Source organism: Channa argus, chromosome 2, assembly GCF_033026475.1.
Source record: "Channa argus isolate prfri chromosome 2, Channa argus male v1.0, whole genome shotgun sequence".
In the NCBI taxonomy this organism is placed as follows: Eukaryota; Metazoa; Chordata; class Actinopteri; order Anabantiformes; family Channidae; genus Channa; species Channa argus.
This window is the reverse complement of record NC_090198.1, coordinates 12,291,012-12,306,249: the sequence shown is the minus strand read 5'-3', so window position 1 is coordinate 12,306,249 and position 15,238 is coordinate 12,291,012. Positions and strand designations below refer to the sequence as shown.

At 37.1% G+C, this 15,238-nt stretch overlaps 1 protein-coding gene across 2 annotated transcripts in view; it reads left to right on the top strand.

Annotated features, from left to right (window-relative positions):
• Positions 1-15,238, top strand: part of LOC137116313 (multiple epidermal growth factor-like domains protein 11) — a 106,729-nt gene that overhangs the window by 8,274 nt on the left and 83,217 nt on the right. The window lies entirely within an intron of this gene.

Here is a 15,238-nt window from a genome sequence, read left to right as displayed (position 1 = left end):
CTAATTTATCACTTTCATGAAGGTTGAACCACACCAATAATGAAGGATTTATTGCAGAACTGTTGTATTAGAATGGTGTCTAATACAAATACTAAAGATGTTTAAAAAAATAATAAGACATTAAAACATGAAGCTTAACGTTTTTTCTAAAAGTAACAATCAGATTTTTAATATCAAAATTGCCAAATTGAAGCCCTCTAGTGCTGTGTTTTAGGCACTTTTAAAGCATCTGAATATCGTGTGCTTTGGCAGCAGATGCATTTGGCAAGTTTGAAATTAAGATGGAATGGAAAGCCTGCAGCTACCCTGAGAGTAAATTTTGAGATATGGACATTATTATGCAGTGAGTGAATTTCCCATTAAAGGACTACCACAATCTGGCTGAGCTAAACCTAACTCTTGCCATTCCATCACAGGGTACACACGCACATGCACACACACACACAAACAGTAACTTAAGGGGTTTCTTTAACCCCACTGGCCTCCCATCATTTTTGTGACGATCAATTATTAGCCAGTTTATCTCAATGACAAGTGGACCGTCCTCTGTGGGGCTGTGTGTGACTTTTTACAAATAGTGCTGATATGTCTTCTTATGTGAGCCAGCTCACTCAGGGGAATATTACCACTAACCCGCAGCCTCCTGGCTTAACTCCTCTTACTGTCTGTCAATAGGCACAGAGGAGTGGACCGCCTTCAGAGGAGAACTTAAAGTTTTATAAGCACAATTCTGGGAGCATATGAAGCCAGAGCTGCTAAGAATTTCAAAATGTGCGTAGTTTTTCTTACCACACTTGAATTGCAATAATCAATATTTAGAAATTAAAAATGGGTCAAAAGATTATGTGTATGGTAATGGGAGTCACTCATAGTGAGAAACCTACAGAAAATGATCGCTCATCTCTACAGTAGGCCTCAGCTCTATATAGTGTTTTAGCCTTTTTAGGCTCACTGTTTTGACCCACAGTGCTACTGTTTCATGTCACCCTCTGTGAATCCATCCACAGCTGTTTTCCACACAAAAGCTATTATAAACATTCTGTACACTTCCTGCGAATGATTGATAGACAAATCTAGTAGCTAGCTGTTGAATATAGTGGGGTATATATCAACTAAAGAGCCAACTATTTCTCTAAGAAGTTGGCCAACGACCAAAGTAGAATATTTGACCAGAGTGAATGTTTGATTTAAATCTGTCACGAATTTAAATTAATGCAAATATTTCTCTGCTGGATCTGTAAAATATACTAACACATTTGCTGTGTCAGACTCACAAGATGACAGTACGTCAGTTTTTCACTTGACAATCAATCAGATCTGTCACTGTTCTGTTTCACCTCATTCATCCATTATCGTGTTTATGCTGGACATTTTTCCATTAAGAGGGTTGGTACATATTTGGTTTTGTTTTGCCAAAATTAACAATCCAACTGATGCCAATTTTTGTCAATTCACAAGTTGCTTCTAGATGCAGTTTACAACAATCTTTTAGACAGATAGTTCTTAATAGTTCTCTAGAAACAGCTCTGGTTAGTTTGAGGTGTGTGCAGGAATCAGGGGCTGGGAAATGGGCTACTATAACCCTGCCACTCTAGGACATAATAATAGTTATGTTGAAGCCAATTCTATAAGGATTTCAATTCACTGTGGAAATAATTTTCCTGTACAAAAATTTATCATTTCTCAATTGGCAGATCTTTTGTGGACGGCAGCATTTTATCCTTCAGGGTTTCTTTCTTATACTTTTTATAACCTTGATTTTAGTATAATTTAAATGCTACTTTTTTGTTGTGTTATATTTAACCAGGACACAAATGCAATCAGATAAGGGTGCTGTTAAAATACTAAATCCACAACAAACTGCAGAAGTAGGAATCAAAAATTTGCCAAAATATTATGATCATTATCAGATGATCAATTTGCCACATGAACATTCTTTTAAAATTAGATGTGATCGCATTCACAAAGCTGGAAAAATACTGTTTGATTTTAAAATTTGCATAAAGATATTACATTTCAAAGATTGTGTCCAATAATAATGAAACACTGAACAAAAAGATAAAACACCAACCATCAAAACTGACTCGGTGGCTGTTTTGTGGCTGTCTTTTAAAATGTGTTGATTCCTAATGATCGTGTTACAATCAGAGTTATCTGTGACAAAACAAAACAAGGAAAAAAATTACACTTTAGCTTGTAAAGGTATAGCACACAATTTGTATGTTTTCATTATACCACCAAAGTGGGGGAAAGCACTATTATTTTTTTAAGAACTACAAGTTTCAAACTTATCGTGTCTGTTTGATGGATCCAACTAACATATAGATAATGAAATCGAATTTAAACAGCTGTCTCTGCTCTGAGAAAATATCGACCGTATGTTTTAAGGGTATAAAAACACAATCCCAGAAACACATCAGGAAACCTAACCTCACATTCTGTCCTTTTTCCTCAGGACTTAAATTCTGTGCTGACCGTAACCACTGTGCTTCTTATGTGCACCCTGCTGTTTGTGTGTGTTTATGGGTGTGCATGAAGTTGTGTAACCACCAGCTTACATCAATCACTCGCAAATAATACAGACCGTTTAGGCCAAAGAATCCTGCTGGGCAGGGATAAAAAATGTATCAGACTGGGAAAAAAAAAAAAAAAGATGAGACAAGTTGTACAGTTTATTTTACACTGGGTCATATTGTATGCGTTCCTGATAAATAAGGTTTCACCAAAAAGGAAATAGTATTATACACCAAAAGAAGATATACTGTACAGTACAGTAATTGAGGAAAAAACAAACATCTGTAGAGAAAAACCAAAGAAAAACTTTATAAAATAGGAAAATCTAAACCAACGACAATATTACAACTTACCCCAAACTGTAAATGTTTAAAAGAAACTGTACAGTAAGTGCAACCAGGGGAGGAAAGACATCAGAGTAGCCTATTATTAAATATTCTAACTTTCTGTTTATTTTAAGATGGGATACAAGCTGTCAGAAAACAAACTGTAACACCAGAAACTAAGCCTCTGTGTGACAGATTCAAGCTCTCGTGCAAAATTTTAATATGGAAACAACTTGTAGGACAGAGACCTTTTTGTCTTTATTGTTTCTCAGACCCAGCAGGCCGTTTTCTCAAAAAAGTGTTTGGCCCATTGAAGCCCGAAACAGGAAATTATACTCTTGTTATTACTTATTACTTACTGCAAAGCCTGAATGTATAATTGAACCAGGGGACTGAGAACAAGCTTTGTTTTTTCATGGTCAAATGCATTACCTAGGAGTTTGGAGCAGAAACGGACAGTGCCGCAACAAAATTTTAGACACACTGTTGAGCTTGTTACCCAAGACTCCATGCCAGCATTTTTGTGTGGAATGCTAAATGCTTACAGTGACAACTGGTACATGCTGATGTTTAAAAGTGCAATTTATCGCTGAATAACAATTACAGTGCAACTGAACCTGATGAGAAGGTTTTAAATACTTTAATCAGTTTTAAAGCAATTTTGGAAAGGTGTGATGTATCCTGTGAGCTCTCACCTCTCTCAGCCTTCTGATCCATCCTCAGACAACTGAGAAAAGTTCAGTGATGGGTTTACAAATTCCTTTAGAGGAAAATGGAAAACCACGGAGAGAGATTTGTAGAGGTATGAATTCAGAAGGAGATTTTAGGGGAATTAGTCATGCAGACGAAAGGCTACATGTAATAGTTGAAATATTTGATGCAACTCTAATCATATTGCAATTATGTGTCTTTTGTGATGATTGGCCCAAAGAGTACATGCTTCATTTGTGACTAAAACTTTCCGTTAAAGCCATACAGTTGGAGAACATACTATGCAAGTCTACACAAAATCCATATGGTCAGATACATTCCTGATTGAACCTCTAAAGCATTGTGCTTAATCAGCACCATACTTAGGCTTCTAATCAATGTAAAGGTGGGTGGAGTGCGGAACAGCCTGTCTGACAAATTACTCAGAGTGAGTTGTGTGAGTTGTGCCTGGGCTTCAGAAATACCTCACAGCAGCTTTGTTGCCTGACAGGCTTCACTCATGAATTACACAGCTGACATTGCAGCGCTCTCGGGAGAAAAGTTCCTGCTGGGATGTCGAGAGTTTGCATCAGTTGTTTGTTCTTGCAGTCCTTGATAAAAGCTCATCGCCTTCTGTGTGACTGTACTTTAAGCCAAAATGCCTTTCATGTCTGGGGTGTGTGTTCAGATTTAAATATTGTAGCCTAACAAAGAAAGCAGAAGTTGTGCTGCGAATAGTTGAGCGATTGTTTTGACTGACTTGTGTCCTGAGATTTCACCACTTTGATTAAGTTTTGCATGTCATGACAGCGTTTTGTGATTGACAAAGGCAGAGTGCATCTAGCATCTGAGTACCTCTTGTCAGTCTCTGTCCAGATTTCTCATTGTGGATTAGGCCGTTCAGACCTTATCCAGTCAACGTCACTTCATTTGTCCAGATAGAGGCTCTCTAAAGTAAAGGCAGAATCTGGGGCACCCATGTTTCAGAAAACCCTTCGTGTATATGTGCGAGACTCAGGCCACATCAACTATTTATGCTCTGCAGGCCGCAACCCCATTCAAGCATACGTTCAAAGGGAGAGTATCTAGCAGTCATTATACAGCTTGTAATCATTATGCAGTATTTTACATTGATCCTTTTGTTATTTGCAGGATGTGTACTATTTTGTATATCAAAATAGGAAAGACTGAAGATTTCTAGAAATGCATCATACCGATTATGCTCCGTATGTTGTCTGGGAAAGCGGGTCAATTATTGAAGGGATTATTTTTCTAATCATAGTGGATTGATTTGTGGTATAAAGCAGAATTAGTAGAGCTGTCTGTTGGGAGAAATTCAGTTTTTAGGTTAAATATGCACAAAATCGTGTAATGCATTCTGAAATAAATACTATATAGAATAATATAAATCTACAATATAAAATTCTTACTTCAACTCAATTACTTTATATATTAATGTTTCTCAGAGGCATTTACATTTTCGTTTTAAAGCATCATGCATTACAAAATTTCCCAGTAATACTGGCAGCACTTTGTACTGTGTTAGTAGTTGTGTAGTGATGGTAAAATATATAAAAATTAAACACAAAAGAATGGGGCATTTATTTCAGGTCAATTAGCAGCTTGTGGCTCTGGAGGTAGAGGTGGTAATTACTATATATTGTGCAAGCACAGAATGTGCAAGTTTGATTATTATTATTTTTTATTTAAGTTTGTGGACAAGTAATTTAACCCTGCAAGAAAAGTGTTTGCTGAAGAATGGACTGTGATGAACTCACACTGAAGGTTTGTTTTTTATACAAATGTGTACCTATTGTGACATCCAGGTCATTTTACACGTTTTGTGTGTGTGTGTGTGTGTGGACAGAATGAATTTAGATGCAGGTAACTATATTTTAGCAGGATTATATTTGGTAAAAGGCAGACAGAAAAGGCAAATGAATCCATAATGGCCATGTGTGCATGGTGGTAAAACTCCATTGCAAATTTTGTGCTTCATCACATTCAGTTTTAATTAAAACAGTGGACAGCATTGTCAACTGACAGCATTAGTTTGAATAGATTTAGGTCAACATTGAACAACAGAACTGCGTGCTTATAGCCCTTTTGAAACTATATCGAAAATTTGCGTTTCCAAAGAAATTGAGATTCCTAAACTAAATTATCATATTTGATGTTTTGTGAAAATCCTTTACAGTCAATGGCGCATTAAGCCTCTGACCTATGAGATCACCAGGCACTTTGTATCTTCCTTGGTGATTCTGTTCAGTTCTCCACTGCAGCTACCTCCAGCTTTTGCTTGTTGTTAGGTCTCTGTGCCTTTAGTCTGGTCTTCAGCAGTGAAATGTATTCCACCTCTTCGTACTGAAAAGCTTTTTCATTGCTTTGGCTTGGTGTTCGGATCATTGTCCTGCTGCATGATAAAACACTGTCCAGTGAATTTTAATGCATTTGGCAGAATCTGAGCAAACAGAATATTCCTCTATACCTCTGTATTCATCCTGTTGCTTCTGTAAGCTGTTTTTCAATATACACCAGTGTGCCAGGTCCACTGGCAGCCATGTGCAGTGTGCCCAAGCTTTAACACAAGAATGACTATGTATGACAGATGAGGTGTTATGCTTTAAGTAACAAGATCTTTTTTTGTCTGAATGTTGTCTATTTCTTTTTTTATTAGCTTCATCACGATTGATGTAATTTATGTTTAAAGAGACTGCCTTTAATATAATTACATTCTAAATACAAGCTTCCTTGCACAATAAACAAAGGTTTTATAAGCCTTAGCATTTTAAAATGATTATCACAGCCATGTTGCTTTTAGCTCAGTTCCTTAATTTAAAACAGCTGCACTTCTAAACATCCACTTCTCACACATTTGAATGTTACTGCCTTGAACTGAGGCACATTTCATTCTTCTCCCATGTGAATCTTCACACAGTCTGAGAATGGCTGAAAGGATATTTGAAAAAATGATGTCTACACTTAGTGTAATGTTTGAAGAGATCTCCAAAGTGATTTAATGTGTGTTTTGGTGTTTGAATTAATACGAACTGATGAATCATGAACACAATTTGGGACACATGGGCTTATAAAGTAACATAGGAAGGGATTTCTCATTACATACAATTGAACACATCATCAAGCTCTTTATCCCACCTTCTCAAGAATCAGAGCATCAGCAGAATAACACACAGAAAAATAACAGCGAAAAGGAGGAAGGACATTTACTCTGAAGTACTCTTCTTTCTCACTATACAGCATCACATGATTGGGGATTTCACTTAGTGAAATATTGTGTTTTGGCAGGTGTTACTTAGCCCTGATGTTTTGACAACAGTTTATATGAAGTAAAGTGTTAAAAATGGCATTTTAGCTACTGGGGCAAGTCACCTCTAGCAACAGTGTCCATAAACCCTTTCAGCTGCTGTCTCTGTAGGACATTTTCAGTTAGCAGTGCTCATTTAAATAACCACACTACACCAGAGGATGCTTTATTTGACTGATATAACAGGGGAGGGCTACACTTTGAGATTAGATGTTCCTGTAATCTAAGAGATTGTGTTGTTTTATAGCATGTTTACAGAGATGATAGATGCTTTTTACTCGCCCACTGTCCTCATCGGGCCCATCTGTCCTGCAAGGCACAAATGCTTTCTCAGCTCCCTTGCACATTGTGTTTCTCCTAAAAAGCTATTACTTCATTGTCCTTGGTATCAAGAGGGAGCAACAAAACAGGAAAAGCTTAGGTTTTCCTGGGGCTAATTATACATTAAGTTCAAATTAAATGCCCCGAGGAGCCAAAGACACTACGGACTATGAGAGGTTACAGGAGGCCGCTACAAAGACTTGAATGTTGCATTTTAAAATATAGATTTTTTTCCACACTGAATTTCAAGCTTATGTTAAAGTCTCAATAAAGTAAGTCAGTTACTGACAGATAACTGTTCTATGCTTCCTAACAAAAGTTGCAAACATAACTTTCTCTTACTACTGTTGCTATATAGTGGTGTTCAAATTAAAGATGTCAGGACACCCGTGTTCCCAGTGGTGGCTGCCCTTGTTATTATAGTTGTGTTGTACAATGATGCAATGATGTGAATTCTGAGGACTGTGATCACCATGCAGCACAGTATCATTTCATCATGTGAATGGTCCACTGTCAGTGTGAAAAGTAGCCGTCTCTTATGACTTCTTTCATAGAACAAAACGAGAAGCAAATCCGATGCACTGGATCTTTAACAATACAATACTCATTTGACATATTTACTTTATGAGAGCATCCATACCTGTCACTGAATATTATAACCTGTTTGAATTGGACAGTGTGAAGTGTGAAGCTCACCAGCTTTTTAAAAAAGTACTGAGCCTGAAAAAGATGAATATATTTATGAGGAGTTTTTATTTGCTAGATTTACATTTTAGTTGGAATCAAATTAGGACAGTATTAAGAGATGAACCAACTTATTGTTGGTGTGTATGTTGATTTCATGGCACATTTCAAATGTGGTTAAAAACCTCCCTTAACTTTTGATTACTGTTATTCCTGTTGACTTTTAGTTATGTTAGTTATATTAGGTAGTTCTAATATTCTTGAAATTCAAGTTGTCTTCTCTGAGATCAACCCTCAGGGGAAAGTCTGAAGAGTCAAGCTGCGGTAATTATATCTGCATATTAGATTTAATAACTTTCATATAAAAACAATATATTTACTAATTACTCTATATAGAATAACCTGATGAGACTATATAGAGTGCTACAAATTGTTAGACACTGTACTGGGTATGACAGGTAAATGTCTCTTTCATATTCTGTTCTGAACCCGTGTCTTGAAAGCCTATAAAAGTTCCTAGGCACCTCCTAGTGTGTGACATGTAAATAAAAGTTTATTCATTTTAAATTCATTGATATTAGGAGGTCACTTGTGATGCGTTGTAATACGGAATTGTAAGTGCAGAAGAGACGTGAATGAAGACATTACAAACGATTGTTAAATCTCCCTATAGGTGACCAGGCTTTTTCTTTAAGTCTCTTAAATCATTAAAGATTCAGCAGGACTCTGCATTATTATTCTTAAGAAGTTCTCACTTTGTAGTTAATATGACCTGTTTCTGGGCTGAGCCTGTTTTGCAAGTTTATTAGGAGCTAATATTTGAAAACCATCTGCAGTGAAATGCAAGAACCCCTTAATCAACAAAAGTAATCAATTTATTGACGGGGCTTCATGACCATTAATACCATCCATACTCAGCTCCTTCTCACCCATTGGTGACTATCGATCAAGGCAAAATAAAGGGTGTCTTGGTGGATTAGGGTGGTTTTGTAGATTGGTACATTGCCAATTGCATATCCCCTAAAGCTGCGACACAAAACTGCAACCTGGGTCACTGAGGGTATTGTCCACTAACTCCCTCAATGCAAAAACAGCTGCTCGTAATTAGTGTTATATTGTTTTAACTAAAGCCTTGCACTTGAGTGGTGGTGAGTCAGCCCATGTACGACTGAAGTGAAGACCTAGCAGTGTTAATTGGTAAAATTGCTGTATTATTAAAATTACTCTATTATCTACAAACAAGTAATTTATTTTCTGCCTTTGCTAAAGGTCATTATTTGTTTGTGTGATGCTTGTGTCAGTTTTGGCTTTGGTTCTGTTTGAAATAAACAAGTTTTTATTGTGCTTATGATTTATTTAATATGTTTGAAGATAACAGGATTCAGCAACCCCAGTTATCTGAGGTACTATAATATTTCTTTGATGAACCGTTTATTTAATTTATTACTTCTGTTACATTTGTTGTTGTTGAAACATATATAGCATCTTTCTTATGTCGCTGTTCCACGTTGAACTAATTATGCCCCACCCCATTATTATTTAAGGGTTATTTAACAAGTGGTTGGTTGCATACAAGTGTGTTTGATGGGAAACTTTAACCTTACCCATATAAAACAAAACTGTGTGCTGTTATGTGATCCTTTTTGAGTCCAGATTACAGTACCAAAGAGTTCTTAGAGATTGTTGAAGAGATTGACTGGTTCCTTTCTACTGTCAGCAAACTGTAAATCTCCACCATGCTGCAACTGAATACCACCCACAGGGTAGTGAACTAGTCAATGAAGCTTTGAGTCATATATTAAAGGTCTGTATGGTCGCAGATGGTTTTACTAGTCTTCAGGATCCCAAAAGAGCCTGAAATAATTAAATGGTGGGGGATGATGACCTTTGCTAAGCAGTCATTATTAGAAGCAGCCTGTGGGATAGACATATCCACTGTGTCATGCAGGGAAAGATGTGGTTGTTAAACTGTATTGAGTTGAGTAAATTAAACACATCAAATACTGGGTCTTGTGTTTTTATTTCATGCATCACCAAGGCATGTGTACAGCGCTTTTAGAACCCCTCTCATTTCTTCTGAATTTACATTGAGGTGTTTTGTAACTGATCTATAAAAATTAACAGGGTGAGGTCTCAGTAAAATTTCATAATTACAAAGGATGAGAAATCAATAATATGCCAAAAGCTCAATGTTTTCAACTCTTTTCAAAAACATTGCACATTGGATTAGAAGTGTTTTTTTTTCTTTTCCAAGATATGTTTAACAATAATTCAGCAATGTGATTTCATTCAATTGTGGCCAATCCAAATAACTAAACATCAGTATCAATGGAGCAGATTTGTCTGAATAACATTTTGCAGTGCAGATCAGAGCAGATGGTTTCTACCATGAAGTTCAGCTGCAGCAGCTGTAAACAATTGTTTTCAATCTACAGTACTGTTGATTGCTGATTTTCTATATCGTCTGTCCTGGAGGAGAGATCCCTCCAGTAAGCAAAATTGACTTGACATAATAAATGATTTGTGCCTCAGGCACAAATTGGTGACATTCTAAATACTATTGTGCTGTTAACACCCTGAAATGCCTCATTTCATGACAGCTTTTCTAAAAAATTGTGCTGCATGTGATGTTTTAAATTAAAAGGCCATGCAGAATTCACAGGGGATTGGTTGAATTAATTGTTGCAATTGCAACATCACAAATTACTCAAAGGACTGATTTTGTCACTGTTAAGCTTTCTGTCCTTTCTCTGACTTTCCCTCTTGTCTCCTTTCATGCCCTACATTTCCTTAGTCTTCCCACCTGTACACCTTCAGTCAATTCCCCACAGCCCTCCCCCCCCCACAGCCACCACATGTGCCTCTCCTTGACTCAATCACCTCACTAGTAAATATTCAGCCCTAGGTTCCTTGCTCCTTGCTCGATTGTTCACAACTTACAGCAACCTCACACTGAGACCATTGAATCTGGCATTGCTGCTCTGATGCTTCTTTGCCTTCTTGGACTCTGAGTCTGCCTGTCCTTTCAACCTGTTTCTCTTGTAACAGTCTCTTTGTGTGCTCACCTGGATCTGGCCCCTTACTGCTTGTCGGCCACTCTGCCTCCCTGGTAACAACCCCTGCTTTGAACCCTAAGTTTTGTGGATACCTGCCTCTGCTGCTTGACATTGTTTTCTTACCTGAGAGATACTTCATATCTAGTTCTGCTGAGGTTGCTGCCTTGTTTGCTTGCATACCCCCCTTGTTTAACCCGAGTGTGTGTCTGCCATTCTGCCTGTGACTTATATGTGACTTCAATGTTTTCTTATAATTCTAATATCTTAAGAATCTTTCCTTACTTGTAGTTATTGTTTCATGGTCAGGAGTCAATTATAAAATGTTGGCTGTAAATCAACTATAAATTACGTAAAGTGTGTGTGCGTGTGCAGTAATGCGACACAGTATTGGTGGCTTTTTTTAAGCATAGGCTGCCATCTGCATTCATATACAGTTTTATCAGTCTGGTTAAAAGTATAGATTTGTCTGTTAGCTACTAGAGATAAACTTGGATTAAGGCTTGTTTTTTTTAATAATGTAAAACAATAATTAAAATTCAACGTTTGTTGGAGCATCAATTAAATGACACAACATAGTTTACACATGTGTAATCCAGAGGAGTTTGGCAATAATTGCATAGTGCGCACTGGTAAGCTTTTCCTTTTGTCTTTTTAAAATGTTTATGGAAACATACTATAATCTATAGTGGATGTCTATTTCTAAAAGAAGCCCACCGACAGAGTTGCTTGATTCCTGTACAATCTGAAGCCACTAAACCGATTATTTCCTGCCAGTCCAGTGATCTTATCTGTAGTGCTATCTATCTATAGACCCTCTTTCCCTATAAACTTATAATACCAGTGCCTGTGCCACATCTTGGCAGCTCTGTCTAAGCTCACTGTCTGACAGCTCTGCACGGCAAAACCCTGATGTTTAGACATTCATCTAGGCCTGGAAAATATTGTTTGACTAACAATAACTGTGTTTTTATTGATTTGCTGTCGCTGTGAGTTGCTGCTTATACGAAGCAGCCCCCACTGACCTCAAAGCCTGCACATGCACACAACCGGAAATGTACATTCACATACTCTACCCACCTTATAGAGTTTAAAACCCTGTAGTTGTTTTATTTCAGTGTTCCTAAGCAGCAGTGATAAAATATGGCAGAGCTCATGTAAAACCACTGCTGACTGGATGTTTGATGGTTCTGAATTATCTAGCGGCTTAATCCTAAGGAAAAGCAGGTAAATACCTGTATGTGCTGAAATTGAATTAATTTGAGTAAGTGAATTCTCTGCAGTTTTGGTGTCCTCAGGTGCAGCTAAATACAAGGTGATGATTAAGATGTTGTTGCAGTGCAACACTATGGGGGGATGGGTTGAAACTTTCACTCATGAGACGGCAGCCAAGATACAGTAGCTAGTCAGAACAAAAATGTGTTTATTTTTTCCTGCCAGATGTACTTTATGATGATCTGTATCGCTCCCAGCCTCAGCAGACACATGGTGGCCATTTTGTGCTCAAGGGCAGTTAAAAAAACTTTCCAGATTATAGCTGCTTATGTGAGTGATGAATATATTTTCTGTGAGTGTTCTCCTCTTTGTGTTTTGTGTCTTTTTCTTGTGATCCAATTCCCGTGCACAGCAGACAATTTATCTAACTCACGTTTGTTTAATGTAAGCTGTATTTATGTCTCCAGGTAACATTTCTCATTCCTGATCTACTTATTGTTTGTTTTCTAGATATTGTTTTTTTTCTCAAGTTTAATTTAACATTTATCTCTTGGTATGATCCTTGGTTTGAGCATTGCTATCAAATGCAGAAATAAGTGTAGTTCTTCTTGGCATAAAGTAACTTCATTTTCAGTTTTCAGTGTCATCCTGAAAATATTTCTTTGGTATCCTCTTTCCCAGAGTCAGATTCTGCATTTGTGTCAGCATGGTTACTCACAGTAGCTGTATCATATATGAGAAAAATGTCTGTTATTAGTTTCTGATGTTGTGTTGTACACTCAGTAACAGGTGAAACCCACGCAAACAGCTGTTACTTTTTAAGTATGCTGAGTTAATATATCAGAAATGTTCTCATTATTACAGCCTTTAATTTGAGGAAAAATACTTTTAACTTCCCCTGCAGACTTTGAAAAGCATGTATTCAATTATAATTTGAAAATAGTTTCATTTTCATTGTGTTACCAAAAAATTACAGATTGATCTGAAGTTAAAAAGATGTGCAAACTAATTACTGTACTAAGGAAACATGTCAGACAAACTTTACTCCTTAAATTTGTAAAGTAATTGGTACTAAACCAAAGAAACATTATCATTAAATCCATTTTTTCAGTCTAACCCTAACTTTTGTTACAAAATGTATTAACCTTGACCAGAGATGTTAAACTAATGCTGTTAAAATTGCTGTTAAAACTAATGGAATTCATCCTGGGAGAGTAACATAACTTAATGATGCAAATTAGTGTGGGAATCTTTTTTGCCCTGTGTACGGTCAATTGGCCTCGATACAAACAAAGGCCTCATTCTCACCTCATTTTCTTATTGTAAATATTAATCAATGGGTTTTTGGCTTGACTTTTTTTGTTCTCTTGTACAACATGTAGGTATTTTATCATTGCACACATTTTACAGAGTTTGAGCAACTTACAGTAGGTGAAATATTGAAAGCACTGTATTAAGATTAAATTTTCCCTACTTACATTCTGAACATTTGTCAAAATGAAATAAATAAATGAATTGTGTTTTCATATATTTAACATTAGAAAGTGGCTTCGGTCCGTTACCAAGCATGACTTAGTTTGTATCCTTTTACTATGCAGTTATTCTTTTTCAGTAATGCAGTTGTTTGAATACAACTTATCATCACTGTTGCTTCACCTGAATTATACCTGTATGGATCATGTTTCCACATAGCAGACACCTGTGTTTAATAAATAAATAAATAAATAAATAAAATGTCTAGCTTGTCTGACTTCTCAGTGTCTCCTCATGCTTTCCTTGCTCATTTTACACCTAATGAGAACACTCCACCAGTTGTCCACAAATGAACATCACAATGTCATTCCTTTACGGGACAGTGTGGGTGGGAGAATTTGGCTCGTACCACCTCTGTCACTCAGCGGTTTATTCATCATCACCATGATTTTCCAGGGCTGTCAGAATGTGTGCCGGCGAGATGGCCCGATGGCATGAGGAATAGGTCCACTGTCGAGTGTTATGTCACTGTCAGGCCCATAGCTGCCGTCAACAACACTCCTGGGAAACATTGATTGTGCAAACATTTTGAAGATGTAGATGCCGCAGTGGAGACATGCATCCCATGAAGCTGTTAGGGATTCAGACTGACGTGGAAAAAAGTCTGAAATTTCCATCAGTTTTGGCCTAAAGTCTCCCCTTGGCTTTTAGCCATTAAGGTCATGATGCTGTAACAACACCTGAGATTTGCCCATACGAGAAAAAAAAATTTTAAAGCTTAAAAGCTTCCTAGTTAAAACTAGAGATGTCCCGTTATATGTATCTTTTTGGATCTGATCCTATACTTTTAGCATTATGTAATAGCCAATACCGAGTTTGTTAGGATACTTACATTTATAGTACCTACAGTAAATGTTCAATGTATCATACATCTGACACAGTCTAACACGTTGTAGGATATGACAGGGAAATCATGAACATATACTGGAAATCTTTTTGTCATGCATGGACTTCTCACTGGCTGCTGTGTGTGGACTTGGAGAAAGCCTGATCAAACCATCAGCTTATTTGGGGGGTGGTCAAGGACCTGTACAGAACATAGGTCATCTGTGCTTTGGAAGTGTTCACAAATAAAAATAAGTATGAATCGGAATTAGATCATGTTTATTTCAGCTGAAGCCGATCTTGTAAGATGTGCCTTGATTGGTATGGATACTGATATTTAGTGTCAGATCAAAACATTTTTAGTTAAAACTGGTTTCCCTGTTACTGCACACGTTTTAGCGGTACATGTTCGCCCTGTTATTTTGCATGAAGAACAAGAGATTCCAACTTTTCAGTGCTATTGTCTGCAGATGTGCCTTCAGCCATCCTCCCTGTGCTCCACAAAAAAAAGGGTGGATCACCCCAAGCAGATGTTTTATTGCCTTGTGAATCATTCATATTTGCACCCTTGTTGCATTGCCTTCCCTGTTGCTTTTGTATTATGCCATTGCCTGCCAGCAGTGTCACAGGCTGCTGGTGTTGTTTTTAAAATTGCTGCATGTATCAATTGTAGCTCATTAGCCCCATTCATTCATTTTTATCAATGGCCTGCTCTGTGCCACTATGGTAAATTATGGCAATTATTCAGACAC